At 49.1% G+C, this 10,150-nt stretch overlaps 1 pseudogene; it reads left to right on the top strand.

Moving 5' to 3' along the window:
* LOC139025139 (GRB2-associated-binding protein 1-like) overlaps window positions 1-10,150 on the top strand; it is a 48,053-nt pseudogene that overhangs the window by 2,903 nt on the left and 35,000 nt on the right.

The following is a 10,150-nucleotide window of genomic DNA, read 5'->3' on the forward strand; positions in this document are numbered from 1 at the left end:
TACATCCAGATACTCAACTATCCAAGACTGAGACGTAACATCCAAGATATTTAACATCCCACAGATGAAGACTCAAGATATTAACATCCAAGATATTTAACATCCAGATACTTAACATCAAGATTTACATCCAAGATACTTAGCCATCAAGAAAATTAACATCCAAGATACTTAACATCCAAGATAACATGTCCAAGATATTAACATCCAAGATACGTAACATCCAAGATACTTAACATCCAAGATATTTAACATCCAAGATACTTAACATCCAATATACTTAACAGAGTCTTTTGCTACGACTACTATGTCACCTACTACCACCTTAAAATTCTGGGAATTTCCTCAGTTTCACTTTGGAYCCGAACAAGATGAACTATGTTTTTCCAAGGTGAAGTGACAGCTTATTGTCCTTTAGCCATTTACTGGCATTCAGAAGATCAGCACTGAGGGCTTTCTCAACCACATTGTTGTCTTTTGTGGGAAACCACACAGTGCAGAATCATCTGCATATAGGAAAAGGTCACATGTACAGGCAAATTTCAGATCATTTATATAAAATAGAAATAAAAGTGGACCCAGCACACTCCCTTGGGGTACCCCACAGTTCAGGATTTTAGGTTTAGACAGGGTCCCATTCACATCCACCATCTGTTTTCTTCCTTGCAGGTAAGAGCTGACCCCATTTTACTGCTAAGTTATTAAAGCTCATGGCTCTTAGTTTGATTAACAGAATCTCATGATTCATTGTTTTCAAACGTCTTTTGGAGATCTAACATAACCATATGACAAAATGTCCCTCCGTCTACTTCCTTCCTGACGTGGTCAGTCAGATATAGCAGGTGTCAGTGGAATGGGATTTCATGAAGCCAGATTTTAGCTCATGGAATAGGTTATGTAAGGAAATGTAACTGTCAATCTGCTTGAACATAATCTTTTCCATGACCTTCGATAAAGCAACACAGGATTGAGACAGGACAATAGTTTCCGTGATCTAACTTATTCCCTTTTTTTTATATAAAGGAATGACCCTTGTAAGGTTTAGTTGACTGGGAAACCACCCTAGTTCAATAGACAGATTCCCAATGTGAGTTACACAGGGGGTAGTAACTACAGCAGCATCTCTTAGAACTCTGGCAGGAATGTTGTCAAGGCCAGTTGCTATGGAACGGTCAAGTTCTTTCAGCCTCTCACAATTGACTCAGACACCTTTTTCAAATGAAAAATAATCTACTTGAATCCCCTGCTGTTGAGTAAAACTGCTGGACTTGATTCTCCCCCATAGCAACCTGATTGACAAGATAACTTGCTAACTAATGTATTAGCTATAAATTGCTATTCAGACTGTTTGCAACCATGGTCTTGTCTGATGTATCCTTTCCTCCAATGTCCAAGCTGAGATTGAGAGCGTTGGTCTTTATTCTGTTACTGTTACCTAACAGCTTCAGACACTTCCATCATTCACTCAGATTGTTTCTATTTGCAACTATTTTGTAATTGAAATATTCCTTCTCGACCTTCTGTATGATCCTGTTGACCTCGTTTCTTCACTTCTTATAGTCCATAAATATAGCATCTGCCCTGGATTTCCTAAACTCTAGAAAGCGTTCATTTCTACSCTTAATTGCCTTTTAAAATGTTATCATTTATCCATGGCTCTGTTCTTTTCTTAATTCTAACCTGTTTCACTGGAGCCTGCTTATCTACAGCGAGTAAAAACAATGGTTTAAAATGGCCCCATTCTCCACTTCACTGCATTTCAATACAGCAGACCGGTCTAATTTRCTCAGACAATTAACAAAAATATCTGCACTATAATTMTTCATAGACCTAATCTTTTATGAAGTTATGATCATTAAAAACTGTTTTCTGAACCTTCCTACTTYAGAACATGATGGAATGATCACTGAGCCCATAGTTAACAACCCCTTGATCTATCCGACACCAACACAAGGTCAATGATGGTTTGGGTAGAAGGACAGACCGTGCTAGGCTCATTAATCAGCTGGTATAAAGCWAATTTTAAAATAAATAAAAATCTTAAGACCTTTTAAAAGTAGCATGTCTGTATTAAAATCAACAGTAACAATAAGCTCTGATTGGCCATCTTGGCACTACCCTCCCCCCTGTGATTTGGCCATCTGGCTACCCTCCCCCCTGGCAACTGGCCATCTTGCACTACCCCTCCCCCTGGGACTTGGCCATCTTGGACTACCTCCCCTGGCACTTGGCCATCTTGGCACTACCTCCCCCTGGGACTGGCCATCTTGGCACTACCCTACCCCCTGGCACTGGCCATCTTGCACTACCTCCCCTGGTACTTGGCATCTTGGCACTACCCTCCCCTGGCACTTGGCATCTTGGCACTACCTCCCCCTGGCACTTGCCATCTTGGCACTACCTCCCCCTGGGACTGGCCATCTTGACACTATCCTTCCCCTGGACTTGGCCCATTTGGCACTATCCTCCCCTGGGACTTGGCCATCTTGGCACTACCTCCCCCCTGGGACTTGGCCATCTTGGCACTACCCTCCCCCTGGGACTGGCCATCTTGCACTATCCTCCCCCCTGGGACTTGGCCATCTTGGCACTATCCTCCCCTGGGACTTGGCCATCTTGACACTACCCCCCCCCCCTGGGACTTGGCCATCTTGGCACTACCTCCCCTGGGACTTGGCCATCTTGCCACTACCCCCCTGGGACTTGGCAATCTGTGGCACTGTCCTCCCCCCTGGGACTTGGCATCTTGGCACTACCCTCCCCCTGGGACTTGGCCATCTTGGCACTGTCCCTCCCCTGGGACTGGCTCTTGGCTCTACCCTCCCCCTGGGATTGGCAATCTTGGCACTGTCCTCCCCCTGGGACTTGGCCATCTTGGCACTACCCTCCCCCTGGGACTTGGCCATCTTTGGCACTGTCCTCCCCCTGGGACTGGCCATCTTGGCACTACCCTCCCCCTGGGACTTGGCCATCTTGGCACTGTCTCCGCCTGGGACTGCCATCTTGGCACTACCTCCCCCTGGGCTTGGCCATCTTGGCACTACCCTCCCCCTAGGACTGGCCATCTTGGCACTACTCCCTCCCTGGCGCTGGGCATCTTGGCACTACCCTCCCCTGGGACTTGGACATCTTGGCACTGTCCTCCGCCTGGGACTTGGCCATGCTTGACTACCCTCCCTGGGACTTGGCCATCTTGGCACTACCCTCCCCCTAGGCTGCCATCTTGGCATACCCCCCCCTGGGATTGGCCTCTTGGCACTACCCTCCCCCCTAGGACTGGCCATCTTGGCACTAACCTCCTCCCTGCCGCTGGGCATCTGGCACTACTAGAGGGGAGGAGAGGAAAGAGATGAGAATTAAAATCAAACTGGAAACATGCTCTTTCTCGTGTGTGTGTGTGTGTGTGTGTGTGTGTGTGTGTGTGTGTGTGTGTGTGTGTGTGTGTGTGTGTGTGTGTGTGTGTGTGTGTGTGTGTGTGTGTGTGTGTGTGTGTGTGTGTGTGTGTGTGTGTGTGTGTGTGTGTGTGTGTGTGTTTTCAGTAGTCTTTTGATAAGGCAGTATAATAGCTCTGGAAAAGCCAAGGCTGTCTGAGAGAGAAACTGACTGAGTTTACTAAGGTGAGAATGATGACAACTAAAAGAGGCATCACTGCAGTACCTGGTTAAATCCAGGCTGTATCACATCTGGCTGTGATTGGGAGTCCCATAGGGCGGCGCACAATTGGCCCAGCGTCGTCTGGGTTTGGCCGGAGTGGCCGTCGTTGTAAATGAGAATTTTGTTCTTGCCTAGTTTAAAAAAGAGGGCTGTATCCAACCCTAACCCAATAACTACCGTGGGTATGCATCAACAGCAACCTTGGGAAAATCTTTGCATTAACAGCAGACTTGTACATTTCCTCAGTGAAAACAATGTACTGAGCAAATGTCGAATTGGCTTTTTACCAAATTATCGTACGACAGACCAGCGTATTCACCCTGCACACGCGGATTGACATACAAACAGACCGAAACAAAGGCAAAGTCTTCTCATGCTTTGTTGATTTCAAAAAAGCCTTTGATCCAATTTGGCATGAGGGTCTGCTATACAAATTGATGGAAGTGGTGTTGGGGGGAAAATATACCACATTATAAAATCCATGTACACAAACAACAAGTCTGTGGTTAAAACACACATTACTTTCCATAGGACGTGGGTGGAGACGGACGTGGGTGAGAACAGGACCGTGGGGTGAGACAGGGCCGTGGGGTGAGACAGGACCGTGGGGTGAGACAGGACCGTGGGGTGAGACAGGACCGTGGGGTGAGACAGGGCGTGGGGTGAGACAGGACCGTGGGGTGAGACAGGACCGTGGGGTGAGACAGGGATGCAGCTTAAGCCCACCTCTTCAACAAGCACTACCGTTCAAAAGTTTAGGGTCACTTAGAAATGTCCTTGTTTTTGAAAGAAAAGGTATTTTTTTGTCCATTAAAATACACAAAATTGAATCAGAAATACAGTGTAGACATTGTTAATATTGTAAATGACTAGTGTAGCTGGAAACGGCTGATTTTAAATGGAATCTCGTACAACGCTGTGTACCCGCAAAACACCAGTCTCAACGTCAACAGGGAGAAGCGACTCCGGGACGCTTGCCTTCCATCCTAACTGTAAACTATGGTGGGGGGAGCATCATGGTTTGGGGCTGCTTTGCTGCCTCAGGGCTGGACAGCTTGCTATCATCGACAGAAAATGAATTCCCAAGTTTACAAGACATTTAGCAGGAAAATGAAAGGCTATCTGTCCGCCAATTGAAGCTCAACAGAAGTTGAGTGATGCAACAGGACAACACCCAAAACACAGAAGTAATCAACAACAGAGTGGCTTCAACAGAAGATTATACGCCTTCTGGAGTTCAACCCAATTGAGATGCTGTGGCATAACCTCAAGAGAGCGGTTCACACCAGACATCCAAGAAATATTGCTGAACTGAAACAGTTTTGTAAGAGGAATGGTCCAAAATTCTCCTGACCGTTGTGCAGGTGTAACGACTGTCGCTCTCCTCATCCTCAGACGAGGAGAGGAGAGAAGGATCATCAGACCAAATGCAGCTTCAGGGAAAATAAGCCATCTTTTATTTACAGACGATGGCAACACGAAACACAAAACCTTTCAAATTTACAAAACAAGAAAACGACGTCGACGAAACCTGAACATAACTTGACATAACTAAACATAAACTCACGGACAGGAAACAGACGACTTCAAAATGAACGAACAGCCAAACAGTCCGTATGGTATCGACACGACACAGACACGGAAGACAATCACCCACAACAAACAGTGAGACGCCCTACTAATATGACTCTTAATTAGAGGAAAACGCAAACACCTGCTCTAATCAAGAGCCATACCAGGCAACCCAAACAACATAGAACAGATAACATAGACTGCCCACCCAAAACACATGCCCTGACCTAAACACATACAAAAACAACATAAACAGGTCAGGACCGTTACAGAACCCCCCTCAAGGTGCGAACGCCGGGCGCACAGCACAAAGTCCAGGGGAGGGTCTGGGTGGGCAGTTGACCACGGTGGTGGCTCGGCTCTGGACGCTGTCCCACACCACCATAGTCACTCCCCGCTTCTGTCTTCCCCTCCAATGACCACCTAAACTAACATCCTAAATGAATGGCCAGCACCGGGAGAAGGGGCAGCACGGGACAAGGGGCCAGCCACCGGGACAAGGGCCGCACCGGAACAAGGGGCAGCACGGAACAGGGGCAGCACCGGACAAGGGGCAGGCACGGAACCGGGGGCACCGGAACAGGGGCAGCACCGGAACAAGGGGCAGCACCGGAACAAGGGGCAGCACCGGAACAAGGGGCAGACCGGGCAGCACCCGGAACAGGGCAGCACTCGGAAACAGGGAGCACCGGAACAAGGGGCAGCACCGGGACACAGGGGCGGCAGTCCCGCTGAGAGACTCTGGAGGGTCCCGGCTGAGGGACTCTGGCAGGTCCTGGCTGAGGGACTCTGGCAGGTCCTGGCTGAGGGACTCTGGCAGGTCCTGGCTGAGGGACTCTGGCAGGTCCTGGCTGAGGGACTCTGGCAGGTCCTGCTGAGGGATTCTGGCAGGTCTGGCTGAGGGATTCTGGCAGGTCCTGGCTTGAGGGCTCTGGCAGGTCTGGTGAGGACTTGGCAGTCTGGCTGAGGGACTCTGGCAGGTCTGGCTGAGGGACTCTGGCAGTTCCTGGCTGAGGACTCTGGAGCAGGTCTGGCTGGACGGCTCTGGCAGGGTCCTGGCTGGACGGCTCTGGCAGGTCCTGGCTGGACGGCCTCTGGCAGTCCTGGCTGGACGGCTCTGGCAGGTCCTGGCTGGACGGCTCTGGCAGCCCTGGTGACGGCTCTGGCAGCGGCTGGCTGGCACGGCTCCTGGCTGGGGTCATGGGGAGACGCTCTGGCTGTCAAGAGTGCGGACGGCAGGGACGGGGCGCTGCTGGCTGGTTCATGGCAGGACGGCTCTTGGCTGGCTCATGGAGGAGGCTCTGCTGGGCGTCGGGGGACGTCTCTGGCTGGTGCATAGCGGAAACGACTTGTAGGGGGAGAAGAAGACAGCCTGGTGCGGGTGTGTATAGGGCACTGGCTGCGCTGGAGAGGAGGAAACAGCTGGGAGAGAACCGGGAGAACAGCCTCGGTACGGGGGCTCTGCCACCGGAGACTGGTACATGGAGGTGGCACGGTATACCCGGGATCCGTGGAGAGGACGGACAACGTGCCTTCTTGAGCACCAGTGGGGAGCCTCCCAACCTTACCAGGTTGAATGGTCCCGTAGCCCTGCCAGTGCGCGAGGTGGAAATAGCCGCACGGGCTATGCACGGCGAACGGAACCACCTGTAAGGTGGTGCCATGTAGCCGGCCCGAGGAGACGTACTGGAGGCCCAGATACTTGCGGTTCTAAGATACACGATGCATCCGGCTCGATGCCCAACTAGCCCTCCCAGTGCGCGGAGGTGGAATAGCCCGCACTGGGCCTAAGCACGCGTACGTGGGACCACGCTGCGCTTACCGCATAACACGGTGTCTTACAGTGACGACGCCCTTTACTCAGGTAAAGCACGCGGGAGTTGGCCGTATTCCTACCCGGCTTTGCCACACTCCTGTGTGCCCCCCCCCAAGAATTTTGGGTCTGACCTGCACGGCTCCCAACCGCGTCGCCGTCGCGTGCCTCTTCATACCAGCGCCTCTCAGCCTTCGCTGCTTCCACTCCCCTGGGACGGCATTTCCCTGCTGAGCCAAGGTCCTCTACCACTCCAGGATCTCCACCAAGTCAGGATCTTGATTGCTCTGTTGAGCATTCCCTTCGCTTGGGTCTATCGTGGGGTGATTCTGTAAACGACTGTCCGCTCTCCTCATCTCAGACGAGGAGAGAGAGAAGGATCTCAGACCAAAATGCAGCTTCGGGAAATAAGCCATCCTTTTTATTTACCACGACGATGGCAAGCAGAAACACCAAAAACTTTCAAAATTACACCAAACAAGGCAAAACGACGTCGCACGGAAAGCCTGACATAAAACTACTAACTCATACAACCAACTCAACGGACAGGAAACAGACGACTTCAAAACAATAGACACGAACAAGCCCCAGTCCCGTATGGCTATACGACACGACACAACACCGGGAAGAAACACCCACAAACAACAGTAGAAAATCACCTACCCTAATATGATCTTAAATTAAGGAAAGCACGCAAACACCTGCCTCTAATCAAGACCGCCATACTCTAGGCAACGCCACCAAACCGTAACACCATAACCAGATAAATGACTGCCCACCAAACACATGCCTTGACCTAAGACACATTACAAAACAACATTAAAACAGGTCAGGACCGTTACAGCAGGTCTGATCCACAACTACAGAAAACATTTGGATGAAGTTATTGCTGCCAAAGGAGGGTCAACCAGTTATTAAATCCAAGGGTTCACATACTTTTTCCACCCTGCACTGTGAATGTTTACACGGTGTGTTCAATAAAGACATAAAACCATATAATTGTTTGTGTTTTATTAGTTTAAGCAGACTGTTTGTCTATTGTTGTGAACTAGATGAAGATCAGATCTAATGATATGACCAATTTATGCAGAAATCCAGGTAATTCCAAAGAGTTCACATACTTTTTTTTGCCACTGTATTTCCCTCAGATTACACAGGCCAACAAAAAAATTGAAAAAAAAATCACATTTTGATAAACTCCCATATCTACTGGGTGAAATACCTGTCTGCAATCACAGCAGCAAGATGTGTGATCTGTTGCCACAAAAGGTCAACCAGTGAAGAACAAACATCATTGTAAATACAACCCATATTTATGTTTATTTATTTTGCCTTTTTGTACTTTAACTATTTGCATATCGTTACAACACTGGATATAGACATAATATGACATTTTGAAATGTCTTTATTCTTTTAGAACTTCTGTGATTGTGATGTTTACTGTTCATTTTTATTGTTTATTTCACTTTTGTTTATTATCTACTTCACTTGCTTTGGCAACGTTAACACATGTTTCCCATGGCAATAAAGCCCCTTGAATGGAGGCAGGTAGCCTAGTGGTTTAGAGCGTTGGACTAGTAACCGAAAGGTTGCTTGAATGAATCCCCGAGCTGACAAGGTACAACTCTGTCGTTCTGCCCCTGAACAAGGCAGTTAACCCACTGTTCCCCAGTAGGCCGTCATTGTAAATAAGAATTTGTTCTTATCTGATTTGCCTATTTAAATAAAGGTTAAAATTGGAGAGAGAGAGTGATTTACAGAGTCTCTAGAGTAGACTAAACATCTACACAGTGCCACCAGAATTATCAGTAGGGATGTTCAGTGTCGGTCCTGGAGGACCCAAACACGTCTGGTTTTCATCCTCTCCTTCTAATCATTTATACCTGGGACACCAGGTGAGTGCAATTAACTACCAGGTAGAAACAGAAAAACCAGACGTTTTTTCAGCCGTCCAGCACCGACATTGAACATCCCTGGTAGAGAGGTGGAGTCCAGATTAGAGGCAGGGACAGGAGGGTAATTCTCTAAGGGTTAAAACCGTAGTTTCTATAAAAACTCCAGCCGTCTTTACTGTTTCAGACAGACCCACCGTCACCGCCCCGACAGTCCCCACAGGCCACGCCCCCGTCTTCATGGCGACCACCGTCATGGCCCCTCCGCCCTACCAGCCGGTCAGTGTGAAGCAGCTGGAATCAGTCAACAGTGAGGAGGACGGAACAGAGTACCTGTGGCTGTCACACTGCCAGAGCAAGACACCACACAGGTACACACACACATAGAGATACAACACACACACACACACACACGCAACACAACACGCACACGCACACGCACACGCACACGCAACACACACACACACACACACACACACACACACACACACACACACACACACACACACACACACACACACACACACACACACACAGGTAACACACACACACACACAACACACATAGAGATCATACACACCACACACACACACACACACACACACACACACACACACACACACCACATACACACAGGTACAACACACACACACACACACACACACACACCACCACAACACACACAGGTACACACACGCACACATACACACACACACACACACACACACACACACACACACACGGTCACCTGTAAGAAGAGAGTTATCAAAATCATGTTGATAATGTCTTGTCTTCCTTGTTACAGAAATACTTCATTTCAAAAATAAAGTGTTTCAGAATAATAGTCCTCCTGGTCTGTATTTCTCTGTTTCAGGCCTCCAGTTAGTTCCTACCACTCCACCTCCTCTGACACAACAGACTACAATGACAACACTCTCCCGTCCCACTGGCCCCCTCCCTCTTCTTCCTCCTCTCTTCCTCACCCTCTTCCCTCGCTAAAGACCTCCCCCCTCACGCCCACAGCCATCGGCCCCTGGGCCGTCGCCACGGAGACCAACCCTTTTAGCCAATCGCAGGACAGCGTGTTACCCCTGAACTCCGTAGGGGCTGGACTAGGGGTCACCCGTCCCCCACCCCAGAAAACACTCCCTCCAGCTGCAGGCTGTGTCTCTCCCTCCCATCTGTAAGGACATGGTCTTCAACACAAACAGTATAAACA

Source organism: Salvelinus sp. IW2-2015, unplaced genomic scaffold (genome assembly GCF_002910315.2).
Source record: "Salvelinus sp. IW2-2015 unplaced genomic scaffold, ASM291031v2 Un_scaffold2296, whole genome shotgun sequence".
NCBI lineage: Eukaryota > Metazoa > Chordata > Actinopteri > Salmoniformes > Salmonidae > Salvelinus > Salvelinus sp. IW2-2015.